Source organism: Schistocerca americana, chromosome X (assembly GCF_021461395.2).
Source record: "Schistocerca americana isolate TAMUIC-IGC-003095 chromosome X, iqSchAmer2.1, whole genome shotgun sequence".
Taxonomy (NCBI): domain Eukaryota; kingdom Metazoa; phylum Arthropoda; class Insecta; order Orthoptera; family Acrididae; genus Schistocerca; species Schistocerca americana.
In genome coordinates this window covers 402,112,571-402,129,568 of record NC_060130.1, presented here as the reverse complement: position 1 = coordinate 402,129,568, position 16,998 = coordinate 402,112,571, and the positions used below count along the sequence as shown (strand labels likewise).

At 38.1% G+C, this 16,998-nt stretch overlaps 1 protein-coding gene across 3 annotated transcripts in view; it reads left to right on the top strand.

Annotated features, from left to right (window-relative positions):
- Positions 1-16,998, top strand: part of LOC124555335 (dihydrofolate reductase-like) — a 114,857-nt gene that overhangs the window by 66,991 nt on the left and 30,868 nt on the right. The window lies entirely within an intron of this gene.

The following is a 16,998-nucleotide window of genomic DNA, read 5'->3' as shown; positions in this document are numbered from 1 at the left end:
TTGTTGGTCAGAATCGCATTGCTTATATTTATGTGCACCATATTGCAAATCAGAGTGAATTACATGAAATTATTAATTAATGAGTCAATCAATCAGTGCTAGTCATTTTGTACAGAAAAATTAACCTAACAAAGGTAGATAGTCAAAATTCAGAACCTAACAGTGATTATTATGAAATCTGCAATGGAAAGTAGGGTTGCTTATGAATTTCAAATCTCAATTATTATTGAAGATAATTAGTTTTAGGTCATTAAAAATACGTTAAGTAATGTATTCTAGTACTGGGAAGTCGTAATGCTTAACTTTCAAATGACATGTCACCTTTCTAAAATATATGTGTTAGCTCATGGGTTTTTGCTTGTAGTGATATAATTTAATTAACCACAACTTTTAATTAATGGTGCCCTAATGAAAAATAATTACACCAGTAGAATAAGAACATCCAAATTAATATTATTAATAACAAATTTCAGTGAAATTCAGTCTAAATAAGAACTTGAGATTTTTATCTAAGTTTTACATACCAACAGATAAATGTATTGAAAAATGCTTTTTTGTGGATGTAGAAAGACATAACAGACGGGAAGAAGAATCAACGTGCTATGTCACAACCTGTACTGACAAGGCTTAGATGTGGAAATTGCTAACAGACAGGTGCGGTGGGCATGACAGCGTGGAGAAGTCCCGCAGTAGGCTTATAATAGGAAGTGGTGCCTCAACAATGTTTTTCAAGGAAGAACAGCTCTAGTTTTGGCTAAATCGTCACTGAACGATTATCGGGAGCAGATGAACTCCGCTAATTTTGAAAAATGATTTTACAAAAAGGTGCTTCCTAACTTTCCACTCTGATCAGTAATTGTGTTGGGTAATGCACCATGCGAGTGCAGGCAGTTAAAAAAAAAACCACTGAATAAATAAGACCCTAAGGTGATGAAAATAGTGTGTGCAGAAAAGTCTGATCATGTGTGACGATAACGTGCAGGAGGTGGACCTTTGCAATATAGTTTGCTTTTTCCAGTTGGTTGACTAGATATGATACTTTGGCGAGCCTCTTCAAACAAAGGCCACTGCAGAATGGTGCAAGAGTTGGAGGATGAATATCAGAGGTGCGATGATGTATTGCAAATTGCCTTTCATGCACTGCCATTGATGAGGACCCTGGCAGCAGCACATAATTGGGAGACTCCAACATAAACTGAGCCGTGGATGGCAGCAGTGCAAACAGTTCATAGTTTCATAAGTTTTACTTATACTAAGTGTAATGTCATCATGTGCGTAGACTTTTAAATCGACCGCCAACTGTGTCTGTGTGGGCCGGCCACTAGAGGCCACCTGTGGGAAGCACAGAATGGTCTTCACCATGCCGCCTACAGGTGACTTGCGCTAGTCGTGTAGTAACCGAGTAATACAGAAAACAGATCCAAGTAACACAAATATGGCGTTATTCATAAACCTCTGAACAACAACGAAAATAAGCCTGTCATGACTCCACATGTAACAAAACAAAAGAATCATACAAAAGGTGTGACATAAGTGAAACAGAGAACAACTGATGACCACAGTATAAACTAAAAGAACATAATGAGAGTAAGTCAGTGCTGCTCCGCACGTATGTAGGCACAAGTCACTGGTAGATGCTGCAACAGAGACTGTGCCGTGTGTAAGCTTCCTACAGGTGGCCTCTAATGGCTGGCCCACCCTGATACAGTTGGCGGTTGATTTAAGTACACACTCATGGTGAGGCCACAATCAGCACACCCTCACTCTTGCGCTAGCAGCAGGATACATCAGTGATTTGATAGATTGAAAACAAATTTGGAGCTTCAAACTATTTAGTGAAAAAAGCAAAACAGTTAGTCAAATAATGTGGTATCTTAACAAATCCTAATCAAAGACCTTAATGTGTCGTGGGTGAACATGTTGTGAATCATTTTATAGAATTCTACAACAGGGAAGACATAAGCTGCAGTTTGTTTGGCAAGAAGGATTTTATTTGTGTCAAGGAAAATAGTCCCAGGGTTCATAAACAAAAACGATTGTTGTTGAGAAACCTGTATGAGATGTGTCGAGGATTCGAAGATGAACATCCAGAACTGAAAATCAGATTATCCAAATTCTGACATTTACTACTAAAGAATTGTGTTCTAGCTGTTGCAAATGATAGCTGTAGTATGTGTGTATGCAGTATTCACCAAACTATGAAGCTTAGGTTGGAGGGTGTCAGATTGAGTTTGATATTGGACCCCACCCCTTGAAATCTTAGTTGTGGTGACAGACTGAGCTGTAGTGCAATATGAGGTCTAGATAAGGTGATAATTTGGTTGAGAGTTGGTGAAGGCAATGAATATGAATGCTAAATAAAGGTTGTGGTGTTAGATTGGCCTGTAGCAAAGTCTAATGTTTGCATTCACACCATTTTTATATGTACTTTGCCATATTTAATGCTCGTTTCATCATAAAAACTAAAGCTGCAAGGTAAATTGAGAAAACGTATATTAGATAATGGACAAGTCTGCAATGAGTATTTTGATGAATATTGTGCACATATATTGTACATAAACTATGAAAACTGCGAGGAGATTGTACTATGTGACTTTTACCTCAACCTGAAAGAGCTGACATGCGATGCAGACTGTCAACACATACGAACATTGTCTTCCTCAGATCATTTGTAATTCTGCACAGCCAAAATGCTATATGCAAACTTGTGAGAACTGCTGAGGTGCACATTTGTTCACCACATTTCTAGAAGAGTTGTTTGTCAAAAATTGAATTCATGAAATAACATACAAACTGTGGGCATCTACAGATAGAACAACTCTTCAGACATATCTGTCTTCTGTGGAAGACATCTTGGAAAACCTTGCAGACAAACGAAAAATGTCCTGCGGCACTCCTTCATAGTCACTCAACAGTCTGAATTTTTACAACATCTGAAAGAAAGAGTGTGTGACAATGAATATGTTGTGATATGGGACACTTGCAGAGAATTGCTCATTTGTCTTGCAGGTTAAGTCCATGGTTTTAGTGGAACAGTGCACAGTCGACCATTCACATATTTGTTGTTTATTATAGACATCCAGAAACCTGTGCAGTAGATCACATCCCATTTGTTATCATACCACCACTGTGAATGTTCATCTTTTCCAATGCCATTTGGTTAATATCGTGATATCCCATGTCCATGGAATACCCTAGTACATGTATTACTTCTCAGATGGTGCTGCAGCCCAGTATAAGAACGGTAAGAATTTTAGAAAATTATTTCATCAGAGTAATTTCTGGATCTGTGCATTGTGGCATTTCTTTGCCACATTACGTGGCAATGGACCATGTGATGGTATCGCTAGTGTTGTCAAGAGACTGGCTGGCTGTGCCAGTCTGCAGTGCATCTCAACTCGTAAATAATGACACTCAGGCAGTTGTTCGAGTGGTGTTCCAAGAACATTACAGTGTCACTTTCATTGTACAACAAACTGTGAATATGACAGAGAATCTCTCCTTTGAGATCTGTTTGTACAAATTCACACAATTGCAGGTATGCACAAGTTACACTGTCTTATTCTCATTGGTCATAGTAACAACCAAATGAAAGTTTTTCCCAATTCACCAAACATCAGAAATGAATCTCTAACACCACCTCCGTGATATCACAGGGTTGTGCATACAGGAAGGTTATTGATATGTTGGATATGTTTTGAATGGCAATAAAGACATTGTTGGGGTGACAATTAGCTTCCTAAATCCTCATGGCCCTTTACCTTCATTTGTATACCCAAAGAAATTTGACATCTTTATAGTAGACAAGGAGGACATTCTTACAAACGTTCATGTGAGAACAGCAATGGGCCAAATTTATGTTCTTTCACCAAAAGATGCACAAACATTATTATATCATGCTACCAAGTATTGAGACATAAAAGTCCTGGTGATAAATTTGTCATCATGATTGTGTAAACCCAACCCTATGTTCCGTGCCTTGCAAACATGTTTTGTTGGGGTGGTTATATCGTATTTTGCATACTACAGATGCTTGCTATTAGCCTACCCATACAGCTACTGTGCACGTTTTTCAATACTTTGTCTTTTATTTATTCGTTTATTTATTTAATTTTAGTCTGCATACTATTTGTATTGTTTTGTTGCATCACTTAGATATGTTTTTTGTATTGTATTGTATCTATTGGTCCTCTTGTCTACAAAGCAGCTTATGCATAAGAAATTGGACAAGTCAAGTTGTAAATGTACAGATTAAAGTCATTTCTAGATGCACTTGTTTAAGATAATACACTTTATACATAAGTATTTATGTAATACACTTCATAAATTTAAATATTCTTCAATGGACTTCATAAATTCAAATATTCTTCAATGGAGTAAAAACAATGATGCTGTAAATATGACTTTAGAGGTTTTCCAAAGGTGTTGATCTCAGTAATAGCTTTTATGTTTTCAGGAGGTTTGTTATAAAGCTTAATCACATGTGAAAAGTACGTTTTTGGCACAGAGGTTTGCTAATTTGGGTTATGTATAAGTTTCTGTTTTATCGGGTAAAGTGATCATGTATATCACAGTTTTTTTGCAGTCTGCAGTCCTTACCTATTACATGTATTTTGAAGAATAAAAGGGTAACCATAATGTATACACATGGTAATGGAGGAATACCAGATTTCTTAAACAGAGGCGTACAAGAGTCTTTAGGCTTGCACCCAAACAAGATTCTAATGGCTCGTTTTTTTTTAGTTTAAAAGTGCTATTAGCTGTTTTAGAGTTTTCCGAGAAAGTGACCCCATATCAAAGATGAGGATGAAAGTAGGCATGGTATACATTCATTACTGTTTTCTCACTACAGCATGATTTTAATGAGCAAAGAAGGTAACATGTTTTGCTCAGTTCTACATTGAGATATTCAATATGCATATTCCATTTTACGTTGCTCTGCAGCTAAAGTCCTAAGAATTTGGTTTCAGTACTGTTACCAACTATTTCGTCGTTGCTAGAGACTCATGGGATAAACGCACCCATGTTAGGAGCTTTGTGGAATGTTAGAATTTTAGTGCAATGGTGTTTTTTTCCCCAAGTTGATTATTCTGTGCCCAGCTGCTAAGTTGTTTTGACACCATGTTTACTGACTGCTGTAAATGTTCATTGCTATCTCCTTTTAGCAGAATTGTGGTGTCATCTGGAAATATATTTGTTTTATGTGCATCAATATTTAAGTTTAGGTCATTTATTTACAGAAGGGGTCCAATTGCAGATTCTTGGGGTACACCAAGTGTTGAGATACAGTTTTTAGTTTGATATTTGTAAGCTTGATGCACACTGTCTGCTAACCATTAGTCAGGAAGGAACTGATCCAGTCTCGAATACCATATCTTTCAAGCTCTGATAACAGAATTTTATGATCCACCATGTCAAAAACTTTTGACAGGTCAGTAGATACTCCTATTGACTGCTGTTTTGTGTCCATCAGGTTTCGACTGGAATTGAGGCACTCATAAATAGCAGTTGTCATTGACCTCTTATTTGTTCATTACATAGGATGTTGTTTTTATTTATAAGTTTTATAAATTTGTCATACACAACTTTTTCTGATACTTTTGAGATGCAAGAGGAAATTGTGATGGGTCTGTAGTTATTTACATTATTCCTTCTCACCTCTTTTATATACAGGAATAACTTTTGATGTTTTCAGTACATCAGGGAAAGTGCCTGCCTGAAGTGAACAGTCGCATAAGTGTGTGAGTATTTCAATTAGGTTTGATACACTCTTCATTAATATTGTCGCAGGTACACCATCAATGCCTGCAGAGTTGGAATTTTTTAGTCCTTTCATTGCTGTAGCTACTTCATCTTCTGAAACAGAACTGAAGTACATTGATCCTCTACATCCACTTTTTATATTCATGTGCCTGGTTGCTCTTATGTAAGTCTGATTGTAACATGTTATCAGCAACACCTGTGAAAAAATTGGTAAGTGTTGGCTGTTTCTAAGGGGTTTGCTACTTTTTTATTTTTTTGTGATAGTGTTATATTTTTGCAAGATTGTCTGTATTCTCCAGATTCCTTTTTTATAATACTCCACATAGCCTTTGATTTATTAGCTGAATTATAAATGTATTCATCATTATGCATAATTTTTAGTGCTTTTATTGCTTTTCTTAATATTTTGGAGTTTTTTTTTTTTTTTTAATGCACATAATTCAGGTGAGGAATTTTTTGAGTTACAAATTTCATGCAGTAGTCTTTTCTTCTGGCATGAAACCCTTATTCCCCTTGTTGTCCAGCTATTTTTTCTAGAGTTCCCCTGTATGGTTACAGTTTTCAGTGGAAATTCAATTTGAAAGAAATGGGTTAATGTATCAATAAAAATGTTGAATTCTCATTTATGTCGTTCATTTTGTACACTTCTGACCGTTTTTATTTCTGTAATAAGCTGTTGAAGTAGTTTATTTTATCCTGATTATAACTTCTACATGAGGTTCTTAAAGATTTGTTGTTAATAATACTGCCTTCTACTTTTATGCTTAATATTATAGCAAGATGGTCACTAAAACATGCATTGAAAATTTGTAGTGAAGTGTGTGTAAACTCTTATTGAGTAGAAATTGATCTAGAGCTGTTTGGCAAGTTTCTGTTACTCGGGTAGCAGATTTTACTTTGACCTTTAAATTAAAGGATGTTGCAGGGCTCAAAAGGGTCTCTCTATTTGTGAGGAAATCAATATTGAAGTCATCAGATTATCAACTCGCAATACATTTTATTTACTTTATTTAACAATGACTCCATTGTGTTTAAGAAAAGTTAAAAATTTCCAGATGGTAATCTGTAAACTGTAGTAATAACCAAGTTAAACTGAATAATTTGTATAGCTGCAATTTCATAATCCTTTTCAACATTTGCTCTAGTTAAGTCAGGTAGGGTAATAAAATCTACGTTTTCCTTTGTGAATTGCCACCCCACCCTGCTTGCTGTTTTTCCTGCTGTAGTAAGAAGCCAAAATGAATTTGTTTATTTTCATATTCTGAATTAATTCTGGGTTAAGCCAGTGCTCAGAAATGCATAACACTGAGATATCTTTAAGTTCATCTGTTAATAGTACATTAATTTCATCGATCTTATTACGCATGGATTTCACATTATGGTGATAAATTTTTAGATCTGGCATATTCATGATTTGATAATTGGGGTTAGTACCTTATGTGATCAAAAGTATCCGGACGCCCCCAAAAACATATGTTTTTCATATTAGGTGCATTGTGCTCCACCTACTGTCAGGCACTCCCTGTCGGAGACCTCAGTACTCATTAGACATTGTGAGAGAGCAGACTGGGGTGCTCTGCACAACTCACGGACTTCAAACGTGGTCAAATGATTGGGTGTCACTTCTGTCATACGTACGTATGCGAGATTTACATGCTCCTAAACATCCCTAGGTCCACTGTTTTGGATGTGATAGTGAAGTGGAAATGTGAAGGGACACATACAGCACAAAAGCGTACCGGCCAACCTCTTCTGTTGACTGACAGAGACTGCCAACAGTTGAAGAGGGTTGTAATGTGTAATAGGCAGACATCTATCCAGACCATCACATAGGAATTCTGAACTGCATCAGGATCCACTGCAAGTACTGTGACAGTTAGACGGGAGGTGAGAAAACTTGGATTTCATGGTCGAGTGGCTACTCAGAAACCACACATCATGCCAGTAAATGCCAAACGATGCCTTGCTTGGTGTAAGGAGCGTAAACATTGCATGGCTGAACAGTGGAAAAATGATGTGTGGAGCGACAAATCGTGGTAAACAATGTGGCGGTCTGATGGCTGGGTGTGGGTATGCCGAATTCCCAGTGATCATCATCTGCCAGCATGTGTAGTGCCAATAGTAAAATTCGGAGGCGGTGGCATTATAGTGTGGCCGTGTTTTTCATGCAGGGGTTTGACCCTTGTTGTTTTGTGTGGTACTATCACAGCACAGGCCTACATTGATATTGATGTTTTAAGCACCTTCTTGCTTCCCACTGTTGAAGAGCAATTCAGAGATGGCAATTGCATCATTCGACACGATCAAGCACCTGTTCATAATGCACGGCCTGTGGCAGAGTGGTTACACGACAATAACATTCCTGTTCTGAGGTATCAAGGGATCACCAATTTAGTATTGGAGGGCAGCGTGGATGGTAAAAATCATTGAGGGAGACCAAGAGATGAATACACCAAGCAGATTCAGAAGGATGTAGGTTGCAGTAGGTACTGGGAGATGAAGAAGCTTGCACAAGATAGAGTAGCATGGAGAGCTGCATCAAACCAGTCTCAGGACTGAAGACCACAACAACAACAACAACAACAACAACAACATCCTTGTAATAGACTGACCTGCACAGAGTCCTGACCTGAATCATATAGAACACCTTTGGGATGGTTTGGAACGCCAATTTCGCCAGGCCTCGTCGACCGACATTGATACCTCTCCTCAGTGTAGCACTCTGTGAAGAATGGGCTGCCATTCCCCAAGAAACGTTCCAGCACCTGATGGAACGTATGCCTGCGAGAGTGAAAGCTATCATGTAGGCTAAGGGTGGGCCAACACCTTCTTGAATTCGAGCATTACCGTATTTACTCGAATCTAAGCCGCACTCGAATCTAAGCCGCACCTGACATTTGAGACTCGAAATTCCAAGGGAGAGAAAAGTTTTAGGCCGCACCTCCAAATCGAAACAAAGTTGGTCTACTGTAATATGAGACACAATTTAGATCGAATGAATGACGATACAGCTACAGTAGCTTGGTTCGAGTCTTAAGCTTAGCAGTTAAGCTTTACCATGTAGCCATTGCTATGCGTCAGGTGCTCCGTCCGTATTTATACGGGTACCATTCCATTTTCACGTGATTCATCTGGTTTGAATTGACTGCTTATTTTTCATTGATCTGATAAGTGCCGTTCTCTTTGTTATAGGTGTTTACGTCACTCTAAGCTGAAAATGCATTACTGTACTGTGCCACGCATTGTTTGTTGCATTCTGATAATGTGTGTTTACGACCTGTCGCCGCTTGCGGCATGACTTGCTTTTGTGCGCGCTAACACAGCTTACAATTTAAAAAAGAGAGGAATTGTCTCATTAGCAAAACAATGGCAAGAGACTGCTATTTGTTGTTACTTACACTGCTGCTTTCTTTGATAATGATCAACAAGAACCAAATAATAGACTGCGTATGATAGATGTTCTGAACGATAGTTTAGCGAAAATTTTTCTTTGTTTGAAAATCTTTGCCGATGCCTCTGTAGTACAACACATTCTGCACAGAAATTAGTCATCTTAGATTTAAAAATCTTGTCAATTGCCGTGCTTCATTTCTGACTGTATCACTATTAGGCATAAGAATAATACGAATATAAACATGACATGATATGTATATTATTCCGCCTTTGCTGTTGTCTCACTCTAGTTTCGCGGTTTATTAGGCAGACAGGATTTAAATGAGATAGCAGCAAATACGAAAGAGTACATGGCAAAATGTTTATATTCATCTTATTTTTATGGTGAAGAGAATACTGCATGTGATTCACAATTCATAAAAGTTCCTATTAGCAACGATCTCTTGTCACAGGTAGGAAAAAATTCGGAATGCAGAGTTGGCCATATTGACAAACATCCCAAACAGTCTTGCCAGTCGGATTTTCGTAGTACGTTGGAATGCTTCTATATTCGAAGATGACCAATACGGAATTTGTATTTACTTCATTGGATAATGTATGAAAATGCAGTGGTCGAAACTCGAGGCAAAGAGAAAAAGCTCATCTTCCGCCTTTTTTTTTTTTTACTGACGCAGAGGTTTTGGCGCCAGTATTTATCTTTGTGCCTGCAAAGCATGCCTGTGTAGCGCTACATAATTCAACAGCAGAAGTTAGTTGTGGCGGCACCTACCAACATTTTTCAGAACTTCCGCTTAATTTGCACTTGATTCTAAGCCGCATGCGGTTTTTTGGATTACAAAAACCGGAAAAAAGTGCGGCTTAGATTCGAGTAAATACGGTACTGATGGAGGGCGTCACGAACTTGTAAGTCATTTCCAGCCAGGTGTCCTGATACTTTTGATCACATAGTGTATTTACAGCATCACATACCTTTAGTTTAAATTAGGATCATCAGTATTGTTTTTTATTTTCGTTCTTCTTTCTTATTCATTTTGTTTTCCTCGCTGTCGTGTTGGAAGGATGTATAGGAAACTGATATAGTTCTATTCCTTAAAAGTCATTCTTTAATTATTTCATTAACACGATCACAAACAAACCTTTTCCCTTCATAGTTCAAATGCAGTCCACGCTTTGTGTGCAGATGTCGGTGCAGGTTGCTTATATCCAGTACATTGCACTTAGCATATTGTCAACATAGTTTCCTTATTGTAATGTTTGTTTTTCGAATTTCTTTGGTTACATATGAACTATAAATTAGATCAAGCATATGAGGCAGTGTGGTAACTACTGTGTTTCTGCATTTGTTATCTTGTTGAAAATTCTGCAGCGTTTTCACAAAACAGTTGCTTCATTTTTTTGCCACATCATTTGATCCCATTATACAGATGATAAAGTCATTCCCCTGCATTAATTTTGTTTGATTGTTAGTGTCTACAACATTTTTACATCCTACCCCTGGTTTCACTACACTAGTCACTGCTATGACGTGACAGGTTGTGGTTTTTCTTTCGGAACATGTTCTTATTAATTTATGTCTCCTTATTGAAATGTCATCCCAACTTTAATTTTTACTATGTTGTGTAGTGAAACATGAAGCAAGTATGTTTTTTATTAGTTTTGAACATGACCTGGTTTGAGATATTCTAGGTCGCTAAGTTACTGATCTTAACTGTGTACATTGTTTGTTTATGGCCATGTTGCTTATTATCTGAAAGCTTGTTCTCAGACCTTCCAAAATTACCTGTTTTGCAGATCTCTGTCTACTGGAAAAGAAGTTAAAATCATTTTTGTCTGCAGTGTTTGTCAAATTTTCCACAGATTTTCAGAATGTCAGTTTGCCATTATTCCTGTCATACTACGCTGCAATTCTGTAATTTAGCATTATTTCAACAAACACACCAAATTTGATGAAGATTGGAGATGATCAGGTTGGCAACTGAGTTGACTTGGCATGGAATGACTTATGAGAAATAGTTGATAAAATTTACTATATAGATTGTATTTGGGAAAATCATATTTTATGTTTTTAGCCAACTAAACAAAATTTAATACCATTGATTGGGTTTAATATATGAAGCCCAGAAAATATGAAGGAAAAAAGGAGGGGAATATATAAAACCATACACATTACTAAAGAAGTAAGCTGTTGGACTGCAATTTTGTTGTACATCCTGTTAAGCTGAAGCATATAATACACTTTAATTAATGGTGTTGAGTAGTATAATCCAGGGAAAACTGTTAAATTTACATGACTTTTAGTACTGCTATTAATTTTCCTGTAAGACTGTAAAATTTCTTATTGTAGGACTGTACAATTTCTTATTGTTGCTGTTGTGTGAACTGACTTTGCAGTGTACCTGTTTTCAGTAGCGTTGGTGCTTTTGTTTGAAGTGTGTGCATATTTTGCAAGTGTTAGTGGCACAATGAATTGACTTAAGATGTAGCTATACATCCACATGAATACTCTGCATTTACACTTAAATGGTCAGCAGAAGGTTCCTCGAACAATTTTTAGACTATTTCTAAACTTTTTTTTGTTGGTGGAATTTTGGTAACCCCGTTTCAGCAACTCTCTCATCTGTAATGGTGGTGTTGATTGTGTGTTGCTTCAGCTGTACTTTATGTAGAACTTGAATGTCTTTGGATTTTCTGCCAGATTTTGAGACAGAGTTTTTTTGTGGAAACCATTAAGAGCCTCTCACATTGAAATTTTGAGCTCCTGTAAAAGATCATTGACCTTGGAGATGATGGGTTTTTATAAATATGGCATGCCTTTTTGGTTGCATCTGCAACAGTCTTCTGACCCGTTTTGTGTACCATGGGGGATCAGTTCTGCCTGCCATTAATTTATTTGGTGTAAATCTCTCAACTGCTGTTGATACTATTTCTTTGAATCTAAGCCACATCTGATCTGTGCTTACATAGTTTGGAAGGAATAGAGACTGTCTCTCAGTAAGGCATCAAGTGACTTTTTATCTGCATTTCAGATTGATATATTTTACTTTTACTTTTGATGAATTTGGATATTATGGTATTCAGTCGTGCTACGACGACATTGTGGTCACTAGTCCTTATATCCTTTGTTACGCTTCCTATTTACTGAGGAGTATTTGTTTAAGAGGTCTAGTATGTTATTGCAACTGCTTACACTTTGACTGGGGTCCTGAACTTCTTGTTCAAAATAATTATCTCGGCAACCATTTAGTGCAATATTGGATGATGTTTTATGCTTACTACCAAATTTAAACATGTATTTTTGCCAGCATATCGAGGGTAGGTTGTTGAGTATAACATCTGCCCATACTAAGTCACAGCAACTAATTCAATTTCCCTACAAGATAAACTACCTCTTACAGCAATGAACATGCCATTACCAACTGAATGCAATCTCTAATGCAACCAGTTTAAGAACAGTAAAACCAAATGAATTTAATCTATTAGATTTCTTGTGGCATCACGATCGTTGATCGTGATACCACAAGAAATCCGAGGAGCCCTCATCACCAGCCATAGGTGTGAGGGAGACTGAAGATGGCTTGTATATAAGCCCAAACCTGTCAATAAAGAAATATTATTGTGATCTCGACTGTTCGTTGTAACTTAAATAAAACATCAGGCCGCTGCTCTCCGTAGACTGTGCTGTCAAAATTTATGAACAAATGAGGTTGTTCTTGATCAGGTAACGATCTGGTGATGCAAGCTAGACAAATCACAATCGGAGAACTTGCAGATGAAGCTAAAGTTCGTATAGGATCTATTCATTCTACTTTAACAGAACATTTGGACCTCAGGAGTCTCTCAGCAAAACTTGTGCCAAACTTGCTAACAACTAAGCATAAGCAACTTTGGAGATCGTAAGAACATGCTGTATACTATGAACAGTAATCCCATCTTTCTTAACACAGTGATCACTGCTGATGAGTTCTGAGTTTACGGGTATGACCCAGAAACAAAGTTCTAATCATCACAGTGAAAACATCCATTATCCTTGAGACCCAAAAAAGCGAAGCAGGTCCGCAGTAGTGTGAAAGTCTTGCTGACCATCTTTTTTGACTCCAGTGGTGTGGTCCATCATGAGTATGCCTCAGAAAGTACCAATGTCAATATGGAGTACTACTAAGAGGTCCTGCATCATCTTCATGAAGCAGTGAGACCAAACAGCTACACTGGCGGGCAGTGGACAGTTGGTGCCATCACTACGATAATTGACCTGCTCATTGTTCTTAGTTAATTCAGTTTTTTGACCACCTCAACATGGCTGTTTTTTGTCTAACTCCCAGTTCCCCTGACCTAGCACCAAGTGACCTCTGGCTTTTCCCTAAACTGAAAAGACTCTGAGAGGGACCAGATTTCAGAACAGGGAAAAATTATGCAGAATTCGACGGAGCAGCTGCACACCATACCAAAAGAGGCTGTCCATTGATGTTTTCAGCAGTGGCAGCAGCATTGGGAGAGGTGTGTAGAAGCCAAATGTGACTAAAACATAATGTCTGAATAAATATTGATTTTATAAATAAAAGTAGGATACTTTTTGAACAGTCCTCATACTAATGGAACCTTGATAGAGCACAAAGTAACTGTAAATTATTTATGGAGAGATTTCTTAAGAACGATGGAAGTGACTAGATTTGTTACAAACAATTTAACTACTGAAATTTGAAAGGGGGTTTTAATTACATCTTTCATTTATCTCTGAAATCGAGCAACTGTTATATATTTGGAGAAATTCAATTGGATCTTTTTGTCATAACACTGGTGAGACAGTCTGAAGGTAGTCGGTACACAGAAAATTTGTTTCTTTTTCTAAATGGAGAAGAGTGTGCATAAAATAGAACTTTTTGCCTTGAAAATTATTCAAGAGGATAGAAGGAAAAAATAAAATAATTTTGGTTGTGTGCTCTTTTGCATAGTATGACCCACAAGTGATAGACTTCGATTGTGTACATACGCGCAGAGAAGTGCTGACCACGTATTGTGGTCTGTGGGTGTTAGCAATTTATATATAAAAAAACAGGATTTATGTATGTATTTGTGCATGTGTCCAGCATTTCCCCCTAAACCAGTGGTTTGATTTCAACCAAATTTGGTGCACATGCTGCTTGCTACATGAAAATCAGTGCTGTGGGCTCAGAAAGTCCTAGCTGCCACAAAAGGAAAGATGGGGGCAAAAAAGGGTTTTTTTTTTTTCAACCCCTGATTAGTAGGCTGCTGTACACAAAAGGTGTTTTGTGTGTGTAGTATCAGCATACCTGACAGGGTCTACAATTGCGGATGGATGCTGCTGAACAATAAGAGGGGGGAGGAAATTGATAATGAAAGAGATGGGAGGATGAGGTGTACGGAGAAGTGGAGGAGGAGGGGACAGACAGAAAGAGATGGGGAGGAAGTGATAAAGAGAGGGGGAGGAAAGTATAGACAGCAAGAGAGGGGCTAGGAGGAGGAGGGAGGGATGGGGGTTGACAGACAGAGTTGGGGTAAGAAGAGAAGAATAGACAGAGGGGAAGAGGTTTTGTGTGAGTAGTAATGGCATGTCTTGCAGACATATGCTGCTGGGCACAGCTGCATAAAGAGAGGAGGGCCGAGGAGACAGTGAGTGGGGGAGGGTGAAGTGGACAGTGAGAGCAGGGAGGATGAGACGGGCAGAGAGAGGGAGGTGGAGAAAATTGATAGAGAGACGGGGAGGAGGGGACATGCAGAGCGAAGAGGTGAGGAGGAGGAGATGATCAGAGAGGTGTGGAGGTGTAGGCGTAGGTGGAGGTGATCAGAGAGAGCAGGAGATGGAGATGGACAGAGAGATACAGGAAGGGGGGGGGGGGGCAGATGCAGGAGCCCTGAGGAAGGTGTAAAGAGGTAGTGGACAGGTGGAAAAGGAAGAACGGAGAGGAGAAGTTGGATAAAGAGAGTGGGGAGGATGAGATGGATACAGAGATCGGGTAAGTAGAAGTCGACACAGGGAGGGGGGAAAGGAGATGTGTGCAAAAAAAAAAATATATATATATGTGTGTGTGTGTGTGTGTGTGTGTGTGTGTGTGTGTGTGTGTGTGTGTGTGTGTGACAAGTACATGAGAGAAGCCTTTGGGGAAAGGCCAGTGTTTTTATATCCTATTGGGCAGCTGCTGACTATAGATATGCAAGATAACAACATAGAAAATAACAAATATTTAATATTCTAGAAGAAACTTTAGCTATGGAGAAGCTATTGACAGGATCTTCAGTTACATTGTAATTTTTGGATTTCCACCATATTGGTGAAAACGGATCTTCCCCATCCCCCATCAAAAATGCAGAAAGGTTACTACAAATAGTATAATTTTGTATATCAAATTTCTGTAAAAGTTGAAGAAAAAGTTACCCAATTTTACTAAGCAAAGGATTTTATTTCAGCAGAGTAATGCACCTTCCCACATGTCTGAAGGTACCACAGTCAAAATTGTGAAATTGTGCCAAAAGCTGCTACATCATCTGCCAATTTTCTAGATTTGGCTACTTCGTGATGTTTTTTTGTGAATACTGGAGAAAGTGGATTAATGAAAAGAAAATCCCATCATATGAAGAGATAATAGCTGAAATAAACCATTATTTAGTAGATTCTGAGAAATTGTGTTTTTGAACGACTGAAACACATGAGTAAATATTTGTAAATTGCCATATAGAACTGAAAGAAGAATAAAATGTGAAAAATGGAAAAATAAGTTTGACAATTTATTCATATTTAATGTTCTCTGTGCAAAGTGTGCCGATATGTAACATATTATCTTCGTTCCTGGATTTGCAAATAAAAACAAGCAGTTTTCATAAAGAATTGATAGTTGTGATAAGTGTTTGTTTCTGACCTCCAAGTAATGACACTGAGTGAGATGATGTAAACTTTAAGACACTGGACTTGCATTCAGGACTGAGATTCAGATACTTGCCAGCCATCCTGCCTTTGAGGAGGCCAAGGCTGATTTCCTTCCTCATCCTATCCCAGTCTGGGCTTGTGCTCCATCCTAACATGACATTAAGCTCCAAACTCTCTCCTTTTTACTGAACAGTGGACTTTACATATTTTACTACTCTGACAAACTGTGAACTGATTTTCAGTAATCACAAACTGTACTACCTATAAATAAGGTATATGCTGATTATGAATAGTAAAATGGGATAGTGACATTAAGATAAACGATTGCAAATATTTTTTATTTCATCATGCCTCAGTGTCTATGTGAAGGAAAATAAACAAAATTCTTTAAATATGTTAAGTGTTTTATGTGCATTCGCTATGTCATCAAAAGTATCCGGACACCCCCCAAAAACATATGTTCATCATATTAGGTGCATTTTGCCGCCACCTACTGCCAGGTACTCCATATCAGCGACCTCAGTAGTCATTGGATATTGTGAGAGAGCAGAACACTCAGACTTCGAATGTGGTCAGGGTGTCACTTGTGCCATACATTTGCACATGATATTTCCACACTCCTAAACATCCCTAGGTCCACTGTTTCCCAAGTGACAGTGAAGTGGAAACGTGAAGGGACACGTACAGCACAAAAGCGCACAGGCCGATTCTTGTCTGTTGACTGACAGAGACCGCCGACAGTTGAAGATGGTCGTAATGTGTAATAGGCAGACATCTCTCCAGACCATCACACAGGAATTCCGAACTGCATCAGGATCCACCGGAAGTACTATGACAGTTAGGCGGGAGGTGAGAAAACTTGGATTTCACGGTTGAGTGGCTACTCATAAACTACACATCATGCCGGTAAATGCCAAATGATGTCTCGCTTGGTGTAAGGAGTGTAAGCATTGGATGATTGA